Source organism: Camelina sativa, chromosome 4 (genome assembly GCF_030686135.1).
Source record: "Camelina sativa cultivar CO46 ecotype springtype chromosome 4, ASM3068613v1".
In the NCBI taxonomy this organism is placed as follows: domain Eukaryota; kingdom Viridiplantae; phylum Streptophyta; class Magnoliopsida; order Brassicales; family Brassicaceae; genus Camelina; species Camelina sativa.
This window is the reverse complement of record NC_141883.1, coordinates 5,518,611-5,537,644: the sequence shown is the minus strand read 5'-3', so window position 1 is coordinate 5,537,644 and position 19,034 is coordinate 5,518,611. Positions and strand designations below refer to the sequence as shown.

Here is a 19,034-nt window from a genome sequence, read left to right as displayed (position 1 = left end):
AATCTTGCCTTAATGCAAAATTAAATATCAGCAACCACAACAATAACCTAAAATTTTAGATGTGCACAAAAACACAAATTTAAATATTAATACAAAAGAAATTAATATAATGGGTTTAAACATTTAATTTGATAATTTACGTTTATTTTTCAATTAAAAAAATTTATATTTTGCATTTTTCCTATTTAATAAAGTAATATAATGAGACAAATATAACTATCAATAATGACAAAATTTACCTTTTTAGTATATACATTCTTATGTTTAGGGTAAGGATAGGGTTTCAACCCTTAAGGCTAGGGTTTAGGATTATGTTTGTTTTAAATAGTAGCTAATAGTAAATATATTGTAATGTTAAAGGATAATTAAAAAACAATTCGAATCATTACTTAACTTATTCTAAAAACATTGAATTTGAACAAACTATTAACACATTAGAACATTAGATTACATGTTTCTCATAGTAACATTATGGCTTAACATGCCTTCAAATAAACTATACAAAAAAATGTTTCAAATATATTTTTAAAATTTTTTAAAAATTATGGCACATGAGGTAATCTCATAGAATGTTTAACACATAATTTTTTAATTTTTAATAAATTCCAAATTAGCATAGAAAACACATTTTAATTTCTTCAGAAATAATAGCCAATGACAAGGGTTCATTCGGATTGCTGACATGGCGAAATCCACATACTCCTTAAACAGACCTATTCAACCAATCATGGTATAGGACTCGGAGAGATGACGTGGCGCGATCTTAGTCTTTGCTCTTTAGGTCATTTATTCACTCCTTTCTTAATTTCTATTCAGCCGCAAAGATATTCTTTCTCTTCTCCTTCCTAACCTCTTAATCGATGGTCACCTCTTCTCCTTCCTAACCTCTGAATCTCTTCTCCTTACTAACCTCTGAATCGATGGTCACCTCTGAATCTTCTTTTCCACCTATCTTATCTCGATTTCTCTATACTAAAACGGATCTGCGGAGATTTATCGATGCTCACCTCTGAATCGGTATTGGCTCGACCATGTCTTTAAACTTGCATTGTTCCTTGTCTTCTTTACTTTATTAATGTCTTTAAACTTGCATTGTTCCTTGTCTTCTTTACTTTATTAATGTCTTTAAACTTGCATTGTTCCTTGTCTTTAAATGTTTAGTAATGTTTACTGTTTTGTCTTCGTTTTACAGCATTTGGCATTTTAGAGCACACGGTGTACCGTTCAAGACGAATGAGAGAGAAATTAAATGAGTATTGTTCCTTGTCTTCTTGAATTATCACTCGATTTTCTTTGTTGTTCTGCGTATATTTAAATTTGTGGTTCCTTGTAGGATAAACGTGAAGCTTCAAACCAAGACAAAATTCAGAAGTTTAATTCTCTTTGAATTTATTTTCAGCTGAAATGCACACATTGTGTTAATTACATGTAAACCCAGTTTTAATATTATCAAATATCATATTCTTTTAATACAAATTTTGTATAATTGCTTCCTCTCTATACACAAAATACCAAATTAAATGATGTATACACAAAATACCAAATTCAATGATGTATATAACTACGAATACTGTATAAATACTTAATTGTACGAAATACGCAATATACATATACCTCAAAGTTTCTACGAAAACAAATACATGCTAAAAATCATACAAATTAAAACGTTATACCATACGTTTACTCAAACGCTATATGTCCACAAGCTAAATTGCTATCACAACTATAACTTACTTACATATTCGAAGTGCTATTGAAAAAGCAATCAAACTGCTATAATTAATAATATTTACAACATTAAAGATTCGCTATCTTACAACTAACGATTGCATAAAACAAAACGCTATATTAACGAAATGTATAATAGCATTCACCATAACCGCTATGTAAAGTGTCATACCTACTATAACAGGCACAGAGATAGCGCTATGTAAAGTGTCATACCTACACCGTTCTAGTATCGTTAAATAGCGTTTTTCCGATGCTAAAAAAAACCCTTTTTTCCTGTAGTAATTGCAAAGACAGAATAAGAGAATTCCTAACAAAGCTTGTAAGAAAGTAAATCAGTTCTCTCTCTCTTTCTCTCTCTCTCTCTCTTTGTAGCTCTCGCTCTCTCTGTGTCGTGTGTAGTGTCTTGTGTTTGAGAAAATAGGAAAGGGTTTATATATGGAAACTTTTTGACCTAGCCGCACAACCATCATTTGAAGACCCACACGAGACTAGGGTCGAACACCTCCTCGGGTTGGGGTTCAAGTAGTTCCTTTTGAGCTTAGATCCACTTGATTGGGTTAAGGTCTTGGGCTGTTCTTCTTGCACCATCAAACCATTGAGTACATGCTCGGGTTTCTCCTCATTTTTGCTCTCTTTAAGGCTCCCAAGCACCTGATTTCATTGAAATTGCAACAATGCAACACCCTAAACAACCAAAATGCAAGTATTTAAGGTTAAAGACCTAAAAGTGCTAAGGTTGGACTCTTTACAATGCAAAACATGACTAAAAATATGCCTAAAAAGGAGTAAAATAGAGAAACATCAGCTCGTCTTTTTATCCGAGCGGGATCGTTTTATCTGCCTGTACAATTTTAGGTGCGATGCGCGATGATCGGCTTATTATGTCATTGGCCTTAGGTTGTCTAAAATTGCAAGCTGCGACTCGGCTTATTGTTTGGTTCTTGAGAGCCTTTGCGAGCGACGGCTCGACTTTTAATTTTATATATATCTCGTACGTTTTTAGCTGCAACGCGCAGTGATCGGCTTACCCTATTTTAGGTAAGTTATCCAAAATGCAAGCTGCGACTCGGCTTATCGTTCAGTTCCTGATAGCTTTTGCGAGTGAAGGCTCGGCTTTTGAATTTATTCGCAACGATGTACTTTGCAAGCCGCTCGTACTGCCTACGCACCATCCATTCATAAGGGATCAAGCTGCTCGTATTGCAGATTGATACTAGGATTTTTGTATGTCCTAGCAGGTTCAATTAACAGGTTCCTGAGACGCAAAACAAACAAGCAGACAACCAAAACAATTCAGTACTCAGAATGATAAGTGTAACAGTTCCAGGAATGTAATAAAAATCAGAAAGAAAGAAGTCCTAAGGATGGGGTAATTGATGTCGGTGGAGTATCCTAGTCTACAGAGTGTTTAACATATCACAAGAAAACTATCCCTAAACAATGAACATCACAACTTAGCTAATCCAATCTCTTGGCAAAAGCTACTCAGACTCAACCACTTCCATACCTAGCTCTCGCTAAAGAAACATGGTTGAGCAGGCATGACAAACAAGTTCATTCACGTCAACAAACATCCTAGACAACTAATCTCTTAGGCTAGGAACGTAAGTCTCTGGCACTAGTTGGTCAGACATTTCATCAAACACCTTTTGGGTGTGGAAATGTCTCGAGCCTAGTTCCAATTGATCTGAGAGAAACTAGCAATTCTAACTCTAGTCCAGAAGGGAATCATACAAATCAAGCTTAAACACCCTACCTCCGTAAGATCCTCCACCTAATCTATCCAATCCTCAAGAACTACCACACTACTCAGATCCGAAAATCATCGTCAAGGATGCAAACATAGAAAACATTGAAACAAGCATTCTTAGTAGATAAAAATAAGATGAACAACTTTTTAGAAGGAATCAAATGCAAAATCTGAATAAATCTCAAAGATATCGGAATACAAGTCTCAGAACGTGTTTTTGTGGCTAGGTTAAAACCTTCTAGGAAAGAAAACAACACGAGATAAAAAATGATAGGTCTCAGCAAAGACTTAACATAATGTGTATATCGTAGTCCAACATGGAAAGCCCTAAGACTTAAAACGACAAGGTAAAGCGTCGGTTCGGTAAACTCCTGAAGCGTGTGAGACCAAACGTCTTTCTTCCTGACATGTGCGATCGAGTCCGTGCGCGTCGAATGGAATGCAATGTCATCATGGCTTGGACGGACGCTGGGGAGCATGGCTCGGATGGACGCACTGGGGAGCATGGCTCGGAAAGACGCACTGGGGAGCGTGGCGGGGGAGCATGGCTCGGACGAGACAAGCTGGAGTGCGTGGCGGGGGAGCATGGCTCGGACGAGACAAGCTGGAGTGCGTGGCGGGAGAGCATGGCTCGGACAAGACAAGCTGGAGTGCGTGGCGGGGGAGCATGGCTCGGACGAGACAAGCTGGAGTGCGTGGCGGGGGAGCATGGCTCGAGCGTGGTGTATACGCATCCACTAAAATGATGATAATTCTTGACCCACATCTCCGATTGGCTTGAAATAAACGGAGTTGGAAAGATAACTCAATTCCCTACAACTTTGATGAAGACGTCGAAAGCTAAATCCCACTCGATTGGAATGGCTCGAACGGATGGCTCGGTTGACGCTTCCCGGAAATGGCTCGGACGAAAATGGCTCGGACGAGAATGGCTTCCAACGTCTCCCAAATACCTGAAATACTCCGAAATGCACAATGTATGCAAGGATAATGCAAGAACTACCTAAACATGCAAAGTGTATAGAAAGGACTAGAAAATGATGCAAACCAATGAGTTATCCTAGCTAAATGCATGATAAAAATAGGCTAAAGAGAGACAAAATATAGACATATCAACTCCCCCAAACTTACTCTTTGCTTGCCCTCAAGCAAACAATCAAGAATAGAGTATGGAGAAGAGGTGTGAAGATGGGGTCTCAGAACCTAAAACATGCTGAATAGAGTAGTTAAAATCAAGGTCCTTGTTTTTAGCTCTATGATGCATGGTGAAGGAACTTTTTTTTTTTTAATCTACACATGCAATCCTATCAATCATTCCCTTTAACATTCATTAACAGAGAACCGTGAATCAAGCTAAGCAATGTCATTGAACTCATTTGGCTAGGGTAAAAGGTCAGAGACATAGATGGTCTCCTCCTCAGGTGGTTTTATCAATTCAGAACAAGGTTCTCTCACAAAAGGAGTGAGCTTAAGAGAAGGCTAAAGGTTGAAACCACCTGATACATACAAGAGCAGTGCCCTGTCTACCCAAAGAACATTCCAAACCGAAGATGGTCCTACCCTTCATCACAAAAATTATCTCAAACCCATTCTTTCATTCTTTACACTTGGTCTTAGGAGAAGTTCACTTCTTATCATTCTAGCGGATTGGGAAATCTTTATTATCAGTAAGGTTCTTTTTCTTTTCTTCTAAGGAATCTAGACGTCTTAAACATTTTAATTTCTTTTCTTTGTCTAATCCTTTCGTTTTATGCCCGGAACCAATAACTCATTATTTTGCTCAACCCAATATCCTTTACTAGACTTGTAAACATTGAAAACACATCCCCCTCCTAAAGATTTTCTACCCTTTACTTTCTTTTTACACTTCACTTTTCTGCACAAATCCATACCCAATACCCAAAATCGAGTTCTCACCTAGTCCTACTAGTCCGGATAACGCGAACTAGAACTACACAGGATCCTACTCTTGTCGGTTAGAACCTAACACTTTCTAACAAGCTCAACTCGGAAAAAGGCCTGACACTCAAGAATACAATTGGCTTGAAAGAACGGTTGGTTAAGGGTGCGGGGAACTGTTTCAAAGATGGGAATCAGCTACTTGGATTGACAAGGGTGGTAAAAATGTGAAAGACAATCCAAGTATGTATATGGTATCCATGAGTTCGACTTCAATGCATAACATGATAATTTCAAGTCAGGATTAGGTTCAGATAGATAGGGAATGACGTCAATTCAAAACATGCTTCAATCTTATTTTTTTCAAGTTCAATCAACAAGCATCAAAGAACTAATAACAAGGGCCTTGATCCTATCCTATTGAATTCAGCATGCTACCAAGGTTACAATCATCATCAACCCCTGTGCTAAATGCAACACCCCTATATGAATGACACTAGACTCAATCCTAATATGCAAGTGCAAGCTACATGAACACTCTGTTTTTGTGGATATTTTCGAATTTTTTTCAATTTTTTTGGTTTTTCTGTGCAAATAAATGAATGCAGACTCAAACATGATATGATACAAAAATATGAAATAAGAATCACAGAACACGACATCAGATACATCATCTCAAACCCTTCCCCAAACTTAAATTACACAGACTCCTGTGTAAGAAAAATTTGCAGGAGAATTTGAGAATCACAACAAAAACAATGCATGGAATGAAATGGTATGTACAAAGGGAGGGTCGGAATACTTCAGTAGTAGAAGAAGGAGTCCGTGCTCGCCCAAGGAGGAGCGTGAAACTGACTCTGTCCTTCGCCTTGTTCAGGATCCGCTGGTGTGACATCAGCTGGTTGGTCGACTTGCTGCTCAACCGCTTGCGTGTTCTGGTACATGTTCGGCTGCTTGTCACACTGCATGTCATAGACTCTGGACTCACCATGGTCCGATACCAACACAACCACCTCGGTAGGCTGATAATCACCTTGTTGTTCGACCTGCTGCTCAACCTCAACTTCATGCTCATTTCGAGCAGCAGAACGACGCGCTGATCACCGACTAGAAGAGGCTCTGGAACCTCGCGAACCGCATCTCTGTCTCTCCCTAGACTCGTGTGACGAGTGGCATGAAGGAGCGGGTGAAGGCTGACGCTCCCGAGGTACATATGAAGATTGACGTGCTAGAGAGGGATTCAGAGAGGGTGTTCGTGCTAGGGTCGCGGAAGGCCATCCTAACATTGGTCTGGTGTCCTTGGGGATAGACCTAGGGATAGCGGTTGTGGAAGTGGAGCAGCTAAACTTGCGCATGAAGTTCTTGATAGTTTTGGTGAAGCTGCTGAGCGCCTTGTCTCTGGCTTTCCCCCATCGCTGAAGCTGGTTTAGGCGTTGATGTGCTGCTCTGACCCCCTTAGCCATTCTTGGGTCTGAGTACTCCTCTAAGTAGAACTGCTCTGGGCGATACTCCTCAGTGGCTTCCTCCATTGGCTCGGCCTCTGCTGCCGCAACGCCCACATGTTCCTCCGCAACTTCAGAATTGTATAGGGTATCCGTGGGAGGGATGAACTCGATATGCTCACCCCCTAAGATCGTAGTCAACTCGACGCAAGGGACGAGTAATCTCGAAGGACCAACAACAGGATGCACAAACTTGTAGAGCAACCGTCCATGCCTCAAACCCCAATCCAAGGTGCGTAGCTGTCGCAGGTTGTTGATGTCTATCCAACGTGGTGGGTGTGACTCAGAGTGTAGGGGAACACCAGCAGCCTCAAGGAACCAAGTCACTACGCCTCCCATGCACATCACTCCGGGAGTGTGGTTGCCGCTGAGCCTCGAGACCCAGCTCTTGTATGACATTAGGTAGTTGAGAAGGTAGAGCGAGACGGAAGTGTTGGATATGTCACCTTGCATCGCGGTGAAATCCATGGCAGTGAATGAGAGTCCCTTAAGCGCGAGATCAATCATCTCAAGCTCTCCGTTTGTCATGTATCCCTTGATCCCTTTGGCGTAGAATGCATTCGAAACCGCCTTCTGGAAGTAACGCAATACTAGGCTGCGCAGGTTCAGCGCTTTTGTCTTCGATGAGGTGAATGTGGGCGTGCTCCCAATTGTTGCCCAGAGTGCGACCATCTCATTCCGCTCAAACTGCAGCGTAGACCCTGTTCTGCTGGGAAATCCAAACATCTCTTTGACGGTTCTGAGGGAGAGGGTGTGGAATTGGCTGGAACGCGAAATGTAATGTAACCCAGACCTCCATCAGACATCATTCCCGGCTCATCCACATATAAGTGCATCTCCAGAGTGCAGAGGAGCTGAATTGTCTCCTCCCTATATCCATTCTTGGGTGTGTTCATGATTCTCTCCAAATGGCACCGCCTAAACAGATACTGAACATCTTCTGCAATCCCGAGTTGCTGCATCGTCTTCACATGGGGATACCTTGTTCCATCAAACTCCAACTGCTGGAACAGCTCGTAGTATTCCTGGGGAGTTAGTTTCGTCTCACCGCTCTTCCGTCTGACCGATTTTCTGGGAGCTTGAGTAGGTTGAACTTGTTGAGGTGAAAATCCTGGTGGTGGTCCGGAAGGAGCGTGAGAACTTTGCTGGAACTGTTGCTTAGGCATGAATCCTTGATTGTAATGAACAAAAGGTTTTTACGGACCTTGTTGTTGCTGTTGAGGAGGGTACACCTGATCTTGTGGATTTGCAACATTGGTGCTCCAGTAAAACAAATTGGGGTTCGTCTTGTAGGGGTTATAACCCTTGTTGTATCCACCTTGATTCTGGACGTAGTTGATTGCTTCAGACTGCTCACCCTTCCCATCCTGAGCTTGAAAAGGGTCATCCTCAAATACGAAATGGACAGTCTGTTGCTGACTAAGCAAGAGGCGGTAAAGCTTGTCATTGACATTTTTACGGTCCCTCTTGTACTTCTCCTCAGATCCAACGTCACCTCTAATCGTGCGGTCTTAGTCTTCATTGTAGTTACCGTCAGACTGGACAAGATTCTCAACCAGTTGCCATCCTTCATCAATGTCTTTGTTCAGGAAGTTACCGTTAGAAGCAGTGTCAAGCAGCATACATATCTTTGGTAGTACACCACGGTAGAGAGTGCTCAGCAGTGACTCGTTGCTGAAACCCTGGTGTGGACACTGGCTGTGGTAACCCTTGAAACGCTCCCAGGCTTCACAGAATGATTCTAAGCTCTTCTGAGTAAAGCTAGAAATCTCATTCCTAAGATGTGTTGTTCTGGAGTTGGAGAAAAACTTGGCCAAGAATGCTTTCTTGCAACCATCCCAGGTGATTATTGATCCCTTGGGAAGGTTTTTTTTCCCATTGATGAGCCTTGTCTCCCAGGGAGAATGAGAAGAGGCGCAACTTGTAACCGTCCTCACTCACGCCGTTGATCTTGGTGAGACTGCATAGATGGTCGAACTCGTCCAAGTGGTCGAGTGGATCCTCCATAGGCAACCCGTGGAACTTGTTTCCTTGGATCATGGAGATCAGACCACTTTTGATTTCGAAATTGTTGTTATGCACGGCGGGAGGGACGATTCCAGCGCGCTGAGTGTGAGTGTTTGGTGCATCCCCATCACCAATGTTTCGCGGTCTCGGATTTGGTTCATTCTGTTGTTCCATAGTGACTGGTGCGGGATGAGCAGTTAGATGACGAGCTTGTCGTGGTCTTTGTAACCGATTGATGTCGTCGACAGCAGGAAGGAGATTCTGATTTCCTCTTGATCTGGTGTGTATGCAAGGTTGCAATCAATAGGTTCCTGAGACGCAAAACAAACAAGCAGACAACCAAAACAATTCAATACTCAGAATGATAAGTATAACAGAACTTAACATTGCAAAACTTGAAGTCTCAAATGTAGCAAAACGAATCCCAAATGGCAACAGCGCCAAATTGATACTAAGATTTTTGTGTGTCCTAGCAGGTTCAGTTAACCTTATGCAGTTGTAGTACTTAAGGTGTCAATCCAAATGGGATGTTGCTAACAATTGAGATGCAATCAAGAAATCACAAGTCAAGCCAATTCAAAGAGAGTGTTTGTCTAGCAGTCCTAGAATGATGACAATACAAAACGGAAATGAGTCACAGAATCATAAACGAAAATGTATGACAAGTACCGAACAAGAATGAGTGAAACCGAAAACGATTCTAAGCATGAACAAACGAAACAGTTCCAGGAATGTAACAAAAATCAGAAAGAAAGAAGTCCTAAGGATGGGGTAATTGATGTCGGTGGAGTATCCTAGTCTACAGAGTGTTTAACATACCACAAGCAAACTATCCCTAAACAATGAACATCACAACTTAGCTAATCCAATCTCTTGGCAAAAGCTACTCAGACTCAACCACTTCCATACCTAGCTCTCGCTAGAGAAACGTGGTTGAGCAGGCATGACAAACAAGTTCATTCACGTCAACAAACATCCTAGACAACTAATCTCTTAGGCTAGGAACGTAAGTCTCTGGCACTAGTTGGTCAGACATTTCATCAAACACCTTTTGGGTGTGGAAATGTCTCGAACCTAGTTCCAATTGATCAAAGAGAAACTAGCAATTTTAACTCTAGTCCAGAAGGGAATCATACAAATCAAGCTTAAACAGCCTACATCCTAAGATCCTCCACCTAATCTATCCCATCCTCAAGAACTACCACACTACTCAGATCCGAAAATCATCGTCAAGGATGCAAACATAGAAAACATTGAAACAAGCATTCTTAGATAGATAAAAATAAGATGAACAACTTTTTAGAAGGAATCAAATGTAAAATCTGAATAAATCTCAAAGATATCGGAATACAAGTCTCAGAACGTGTTTTTGTAGCTAGGTTAAAACCTTCTAGGAAAGAAAACAATACGAGATTAAAAAATGAGATGTCTCATGATAACACTCTAATTTACATGTTTTTAGCATCCTTTTTCGTCCATATTTTGCATCATTCATACCTCTAACTTAGCATTTTTAGGTCATTTACTGTAAGAATCAACTTTTAGAGCATTTAGGGTGTTGCATTTTTGCATTTGCATATATTGGATGAAAACAGGTGCTAAAGAGCCAATAATGGGAAAAAACAAGGACGACTCGAGCATGTACCCGAAGGAGCCATCGAGCAACAAGAACAAGTCCGAACCCCAACACAATCGAAGAGGATCCAAGAGCGCGAAGAGCAACCCGAAGATCCACCCGAGGAATTACCCGACTTCACCCTCGTGTACCCCATCGAGTAGACCATCGGGCAGGTCTGGGAAGCTAGGTCAAATAGGTTTCCATATATAAACCCCCTCTTTCCCTAGCTAGTAAACGAGCACGCCGCAGACCCTCAAACCAGAGAGCGAGAGCTTCTGTGAGAGAACTGAGCGACTCAACATTTTTCTTTTTCTTTTGCATTTTTACTTTGCAGTTTTCTTAGATTTTTATCCCATACTCTTTCTACTCTACTCTATCTTTTAATATAATGTCATTTTTGTTTATTATTATTGTTTTGTCATTCGTTTCTATGTCCGAGTAGTGTAGCAAGGTTTCTAGGGATGGGATAGATGATTAGGTGCTCTTGATCAGTTAGGATGCTTTAGTTGATTGTGATGATTGATATATTTCCTTCTAGGTTGATGTTCTTAATGCTGTCAACATACTGAAAGGTTGAGATTAGATCTAGGGCGTTTACAACGCTACAGGCCGAAAGGAGTAGATAAAATGCTTGATTAGGTCAATGCTAGAGGTTTACTTAACTTTGAGTGACAAAATCAGATAAGTCTAAGTTTACTGACAAAAATGAATTGTTCTTAATGCCTGCTTGTTCATATTGCTAGTGCGACAGTGTGGTAGTATGTTCAAGGTTGATTGTTGCTAGTGCGAAAGTGTGGTGACAAGATTTTAGAGGTTCATTGTCTAGGAAATAATTTCTTGAGGCATGTAAGGCATCCGTACTGGTCTAGAACACTTAGGATTTGATTACCCCCATCCTTAGGAACTTTCGTATTTTATTTGTTTACATTTTCTTTACTTACTCGACCAGTTACCCGATCAGGTACACGATAACCTGCATCGAGTAATACCTCGAGCTGTTCATAACTTACTTTCATACTCGATCACCCCCACTCGATCCTATACTCGATTGATTGCATCGAGTGCTTAGGTCGTGCGGTTTACTTGTTTATATTCCTTTACTTTGTTTATTTTCGGACTGTTAGAACCCAAACCTTAATTGCTTGGCTTGACTTGCATTGTTCTGATCATATCCTTCCTGCTAGCAATACACAACCATTTGGATTGATAACCCTTTGTACTACAACTGCATAGGGGATTGATACCCTAGGTGAAAACCTGTCTATCATCTCAGCAAAAACTTAACATAATGTGTACATCGTAGTCCAACATGGAAAGCCCTAAGACTTAAAACGACAAGGTAAAGCGTCGGTTCGGTAAACTCCTGAAGCGTGTGAGACCAAACGTCTTTCTTCCTGACATGTGCGATCGAGTCCGTGCGCGTCGAATGGAATGCAATGTCATCATGGCTCGGACGGACGCTGGGGAGCATGGCTCGGACGGACGCGCTGGGGAGCATGGCTCGGACGGACGCGCTGGGGAGCGTGGCGGGGGAGCATGGCTCGGACGAGACAAGCGGGAGTGCGTGGCGGGGGAGCATGGCTCGGACGAGACAAGTTGGAGTGCGTGGCGGGGGAGCATGGCTCGTACGAGCCAAGCTGGAGTGCATGGCGGGGGAGCATGGCTCGAGCGTGGTGTATACGCATCCACTAAAACGATGATAACTCTTGACCCACACCTCCGATTGGCTTGAAATAAACGGCGTTGTAAAGATAACTCAATTCCGTACAACTTTGATGAAGACGTCGAAAACTAAATCCCACTCGAGTGGAATGACAAAGATTACATACTTCGCAAAATATGTAGACATATCACAAATTACATACTTCGCAAAATAAAAGAGCAAAGACTGTAGGTGGCCGAGCTCAGGAACACTGTCTTTTAAGTGCATAAAATTTCATGATCTCGGGACATGGTCCACGTGCATAGTAAGCAATTTGTATACACCAGGGTGGAAGACCTTTGATACTTTGTGTGGGCCATACTAATTTTCTCCCATTTCCAGCATTTGGCTCTACGGTGTTCTCAAAATCCTTGCGTACTACGAGGTTGCCTTTATCAAAATGACGATTATATATTTTCTTGTAATTGTACTTGACTGCGGCGAGATGATAGTTTTGAGTTTGTAGCAATGCTTTGTCAAGTTTCTCTTTGAGCTCATCCAATTGGTCGATAAGCATATGGTTATTGAAATTCGCATCTTTTGCCAACATCGATCGCCGCAACCTGGAACTACGACCTCTGCGGGTGCCATGGCTTCCATCGCGTAAGCTAGGGAGAACGGGGTTTTGTTTGTCGCCTGTCGGGGAGTTGTGCGGTAAGACCAGAGCACTCCGTCCAACTCGTTGGCCTAAGTGCCCTTTTTGGCATCCACTTGCTTTTTTATACCATCGAGACCTCGGTGTTGACTTGCTTAACCTCATTCGCCACATTTCAAAGAAATTTTTGAACTAAAGGGAGATGAACTGCAAGCCGTTCTCTGTGACCATCTTGTAATATATTTCCAGAAAAAGTTTTGTATGTGCTTGACCTTAATTTTGCTTTGATGCTGGCAACGGGCCGATGATGTCCATCGCCCAACGCATATAGGGATACGGGACAGTTTTGGCGCATAGCAACTTGGTCGGTTGATGAATTATAGGGCTTGTCGTTGACACTTCTCTTATTTCGCGCCGAACTTCTAGCAGTTGGTCGCCATGTAGGCAGGTTAATAGGGCCCCCGATGCACTCTAACAAAGCAAGAATTCCTTCATCAAGGTATTGTGGGCGGCTTTGGTTTTTAGTCGCCTAGCGGCTATATTCTCCATTGTTAGGTCTCAATCTCCCAGGTAGGATCTTATCACGACCCGCCAGTCTGTCTTATCGTCGATCGAAGGTGGCTCGAACTGTCTGTTTCGACTGGTCGTTTCGCCCTCTCACTTGGGTGTCGATGCATGCTACTGGGATTACTCGACCGAGGTCGGGATCAGAGGTCGAGACCAACATAGCTAGTGCATTTGCCAAGGAGTTGTCTCCTCGAGTTATCTTTGTCAGCTCAAACTCGTCGAACCGTTGTCCAAATAAGCCGCCATTGGTTCACTTTTCGCGTCGTATTCGCAACTAAGCTTACTAGCAATGAGCTGGGAGTTGCAAAAAGCGTGGAATCATATTCTGTTTGAAAGCCTTAGTTTGGCGATGAGAGCTTCGTACTCAGCGATATTGTTTATTGCTTGGAACCTTAGGCGGAATTGGCTACTCTAATATATCGCCGGTAGGTGATGGTAAGCGTATCCACACTCCTGAACCGAGGTGAAAAGACGCCCCATCCATGTGGAGGGTCCATTTTCCGTTACTGGAAATGGGAGGCATCGGCTCGCTGCCTTCTAACGGTAACTCAATTTGGAAGAAAACCAAAACTTTTGAGTTGGCAGTTGGGCGAGTTTAGAACTCGATATTGTACTCGCTAAGCTGTATTCCCACTTTATTAAAGGAGTGGACTATTTGGGACTGTGGATAGTAGATCGTAACGGTTGGTTAGTCAAAACGACAACGGTGTGAGACTTGACGTATGGATGAAGCTTTCTTACTGAAATGACGACTGCAAGGGCAATCTTATAGACTGATGGGTAACGGGTGTCAGAATCTTCTAATAACCTCCTTACGTAGAAAATGGGTCGTTGCTCTCCTCGGTCGTCTTTTACGAGCATCCTGTTGAGTGTAGACGTTGACTCTGCCGATGTTAAGGAAGAGTGTCTCGTTGGGCTTGGGCTTCGCCAGGATCGGCAGAGTCGAGAGGTAATCTTTTAGTTTTTTGAGCGCGTTGTAACAAGCTTCATTCCATTCAAAATTTACCTGGCTTTAGTAAAACGGAAGACACTTGTCGGTCGATCTTGAAATGAAAAGATTCAGAACAGCGATCTGGCCAGTCACGCGTTGAACCTCCCTTGCATTCCTCGGTGATGGTAGATCGATAATGGCTTTAATTTTATTTGGGTTAGCCTCAATGCCTCGATGGGTCACAAAATAACCAAGAAATTCACCTGACTTTACTGGTGCACTTTATCGGGTTCAACTTCATATTGTATTTATTCAAAACGTCAAAGCACTGTTGAAGGTAGGCAATGTGCTCATCAACGCTTAGTGATTTGACGAGCATGTTGTCGATATATACTTCCATGGTTAGGCCAAGTTCATCCGCAAACATCTTGTTTACCAATCGCTGAATAATGGCGTCTACGTTTTTGAGGCCGAAAGGCATGACTTTGTAACAATAGGTTCTCCGGTTTGTGATACTTCTGCATAAGAATTTGGTTATAGCCAGAAAATACATCCATGAAGGTAAGAAACTCGTTGCCGCGGTTGCTTCGACGAGCTGATTCTTGGTAGTGGGAAAGTATCCTTTGGGTATGCCTTGTTCATGTCCGTAAAGTCAATGCAGACCCTCCATTTCCCATTCTTTTTCTTGACGACGACTAGGTTGCCAAACAGTTGGGATATTTGACTTCTATGATCAATCCGGCACCGAGCAGTTTCAGCACCATGTCATTTACTGCTTGCGATCGTTCCGGACCCAACTTTCGTCTTTTCTACTTAACTAGCTTATATCTCGTGTCAGTGTTTAGTTCATGTCTTGTGATCATCGGATTAATGCCTGTCATATCGGCTACCGACCATGCGAAGATTTTCGAATTTACTTTTAAAAAAATAAATCAATTCGTCCCATTTTTTCTGGGTTATTTAAGTCTCGTCGATGTTTACTTTTTCGGTTGTGGTCAAAACTTGATGGATTGCAGTCGGCTTTCTGTCGGTCGGTGCGGCATTTTAAACCCCAGCCCCTCGCTGTGATTGCTATAACTTCTTTGTAGTATCCTCGATAAGGAAACATTTTCGTGCGACCTACTAATTGTCTCGCACAGTGCAAATGCCTTTTTGAGTCGGGAACTTGAGGCACTGGTGGTACGTGGATGGGACTGCGTTCATCTTATGGATCCATGGGGTGTCGAGGATGACATTGTAGATCGTTGGCTTGTCGATGACAGTGAAGCGTGAATATTTTGTTGTTCCTCCAACAAAGATTGGGAGGTCAATTGTGCCGATAGCCAAGGTGAAGTCGCTGTCAAATCCGGTCAAAGAGTGGCAGTCAGATTTGATGTCACGCTCGCTGATTTCCATTTGTGTCAATTCGTTTAGGAAAATGATGTTCACCGAGCTTCTAGTGTCGACGAGGATCCTTGTTACTTGACTTTTTGGCCAGCAGGTCGTTGTGCAGTAAGTCTAGTCCCTCCAAATCGTTTATGCCAAAAGATACAGCTGTATCCAGGAAATTATTCTTGGGCGGCCGTGATCTGGTCATCTATGCCTTTTTGGTATAATCCCTAATTGAACGAACCGAGTCGTTGCATCCCGTCAAACCTCCCATAAACATGTTGATTTTTCGTCTAAGTTCTGGTGGGAGTTGTTCTTGTTGAGGATCAGTACGAGATCTTTTTCCCTGTCCATCTTCTTGTGTTTCTTCATGCTCGTTCTCAAATTGATCATCGAGCTGCCTTTGATCTTGTATGATATTTTGAACAATGTTCTCGGCTTGCTGATTCTGACTTCCCGTCCCTGGCCTGGTTGGCTTGCTTCTGTCTGACTTGATCATTATTCCGCCTTTCTTGCACTTGGCCATGAGGAGGGCTTGCAGATAGCGATATTCTTCGGTTTCATGCATGTTGCTTTTGTGGTACTCATAACACTGGGCGGTGGTACCTTCCGCGTCCTCACTTTGGAAATACTTATTTCAAGGCTGAGCCTGCTGAGCTCCTCCACTTACCGCGAAGGTTCGCCGAGTGCAGTCCTAGTTTCGGTTGAAATGTTGGCGAGGCTCAACATGTTTTTTTTTTGCCACTGGGACCACGTGCTCCTTTGCAAACGTACTCTTTGCTGCTGCGTGCCTCTTGGCAAAGATGACCCTTTCCTCTTCAACTTTGATATGCTTTGAGGCTCGGCACAGAGCATCCGCCAGTTCCTCTTTAAACTGGGACTTGTACCACAACACATATTTGAGTGCGATGATCATCACTGCATCATGTATGGAGATATTGATGAGGATGTCATTGAAACGCCCAATGAACGATCAGAGTGACTCCTTTGGTTCTTGGGTTAACGACCAAAGGTCGACGTGTGATTTCTTGTTTTCCATTAGGAAGGAGAATTGCTTCAAGAATGCGGTCATTAGGTCTTGAATATTGTCGATCGACTTAGACGGTAAATGAAAGAACCAACTTAATGTCATCCTTGTTAGATGCTCGACGAACACTTGACATGAACCAGCATCATACTCTTCGGGAGGAAACCACGTGGGTCAATGGTTCCATCGTAGTACCCAATTTGGGTTTAATCGTTTAATCGCTTTATGAAACGTTGTCACCATCTCCTGCATCTATTTTTAAATTTTCCTTATTTCTCTATCTTTTGGATCTTCGTTCAGCCCACCAATGTTTGCGGATGGATGGTCTTCCACTCCGTTAACCCTCAACTATGGTCTTGCTATCACTCTGACCGTGCTTGGGTCAATCGGGACACATCGGGCAACATGTAGATGATTAATTTCTTCTTGAGAATTAGCCTGAGCTGGAGTTAGCGCGTCTAGACGGGTGTTGGTTCTCTTCTTTTGCTGATCGAGGTGTCCTATTATCCCGCTGAACAATTCGTCGATGCTGGAAATGGACGAGCCTTTGGACAACGCGAGTGGTGCTGGGTTGAGGGTTGCCTCGGTTTCCAATGGGCTTGCGAGGTTTGTTGAATTAATTCCCTTGGTGGTCGTTCTTTCGAGCCAACCCGGTTTCCATGGTTGATCTACTGTTGTCAGTTTTTCCAGTCATCTTGTCGAGCTATTTGTATGCCCGTCTTTTAATTTAAAAGAAGACTTCGACTTGGCTCCTCCTACATGGCGTGCCAAATTGTTGATGTCCAAATCGAGTCACAATTAAAGTATAGTGTCTGAGGGAAAAGTATCAAAAGCTCTCTTTATAAATATAAGCATAGCCTTGTCAAAGACCAAACTACAAAGTGAGAGTCAACGAGCTAACAAGACGCGAGTTAAATTCTATAAAGTTGAACGACCTTGTGTGGTTCATCCAATTTACCATATCGACGAGTTAGCCTTTAATCTTTTGTCGTTTTTCTCACGGTTTCTCCTCCTCCTCCTCTCGAATGCCGTACGTTCGTATTTATAGGATAATGTGTCGGTTCGTCGCAAAAATAACTGAAATACTCTTATCAACATTCTGAGAATCTCATCTATTTTCTTGGGCCTTTCAAGATATCTATAGGTTGGGCCTCAGTTTTGGAGATGCAAACCAACTCCAACAAGACCTATGATATCAATATCTACATCTTAAGACTTAAATAATGCATGGAAAAATGTGTGGAATGAACAAAAGCCTTTGAGAGGCAAAAACAGCTCCCTTCTCTCTCCTAAAAAACTCTAGCCGCTTTTTTAATATCTAAGGGAGGGGAATCCTTCCAGCAGCAGTTTTCTGGTGTGGCGATTTCCTCTCCCTCCTTCCTCTTTTGTTTAGCTCCTTGGTCTTCATGCAAGTTGGTCGAGGTTAGCATCGAAGGTCCAGTGGTAAGTAGGATCTCTTCTCCGTCAGCTGCGGTGTAGTATTTATCCTTGTCGATGTAGCTGTTGGTCTGGTCAGGCGGAAGAGGAACTCTGTAGTCAAGCTCCGGTTTGAAGACGTCGGATGGTTAGCATCGGAGTTCCTCTAGCCTCAACCGTCTTCCTAGAATCTGCAGCTACGGCGAAAGTCGGTAAGATTAAGGTGGGTTTTGCTGTTTGATAGGGTGGTTAACTGTAGATCATTTTAGATCTTAGATGGCGATCGCAGATTCCAAGTTTAGAGGATTTGTGTGAGCCAACGATCTTCTAGAACGCTGCGGCGACTTTGCATCCACCCATCCAGATTGAAGGATCTTTGCTTTGGGAGATTGGAGAGCCCAGATCTGGGATGGAGGGGATAGATCTGATGATGTCAGGTTGTTTGGGAAAATAGATCTAACGATGGCATCGCGGCACCGGTTTGTCGGAGAGGCTAGCTTTCTGAGAGGTTTGTAGCTTTGGTGGTGCGTCGGAGGAAAGAGATCGATGGTGGAAACCGGTTCTTTTACCGTTGATCTTTGATCCTTCAATGGTGTTGCAAAGCCGTGGATCTTGAAACCGCCGGATTTAAGGCTTGGCTTTTCTGCTTTCCGACCAACAGCAGGATCCGATCCTCCGTTCTATTTCCGGCAAACTTTCCAATTTCCCTTTTTTGTAATTGGGTTCTTTTGTGTAAGATCTTGGTCCAATCTATTTTGGAATTATAATATAATATAATTTTGATTTTTTTTAAAAATGCATGGAAAATGAAAAACGAGATCACTGTTCGTAATCCCAAAAATTATAAGATAATTCATAACTATTAGAGACTTTTGCAAACTAAGAAATATATAATAAACAATCTGTCTAGTCAAATATTCA

General features: G+C 42.4%; 1 long non-coding RNA gene and 1 other non-coding gene across 2 annotated transcripts; both read left to right on the top strand.

Moving 5' to 3' along the window:
* The first annotated feature begins 780 nt into the window (after positions 1 to 780).
* Positions 781 to 1,476, top strand: LOC104779902 (uncharacterized). Its single transcript, XR_766603.3, has 3 exons — positions 781 to 1,017; positions 1,193 to 1,253; positions 1,334 to 1,476. It is a non-coding gene; the product is annotated as an uncharacterized LOC104779902 (long non-coding RNA).
* A 7,083-nt stretch (positions 1,477 to 8,559) lies between these two features.
* On the top strand, positions 8,560 to 8,665 carry LOC147945442 (small nucleolar RNA R71). Its single transcript, XR_015597853.1, has one exon. It is a non-coding gene; the product is annotated as a small nucleolar RNA R71 (small nucleolar RNA).
* The last annotated feature ends 10,369 nt before the right edge of the window (positions 8,666 to 19,034 follow it).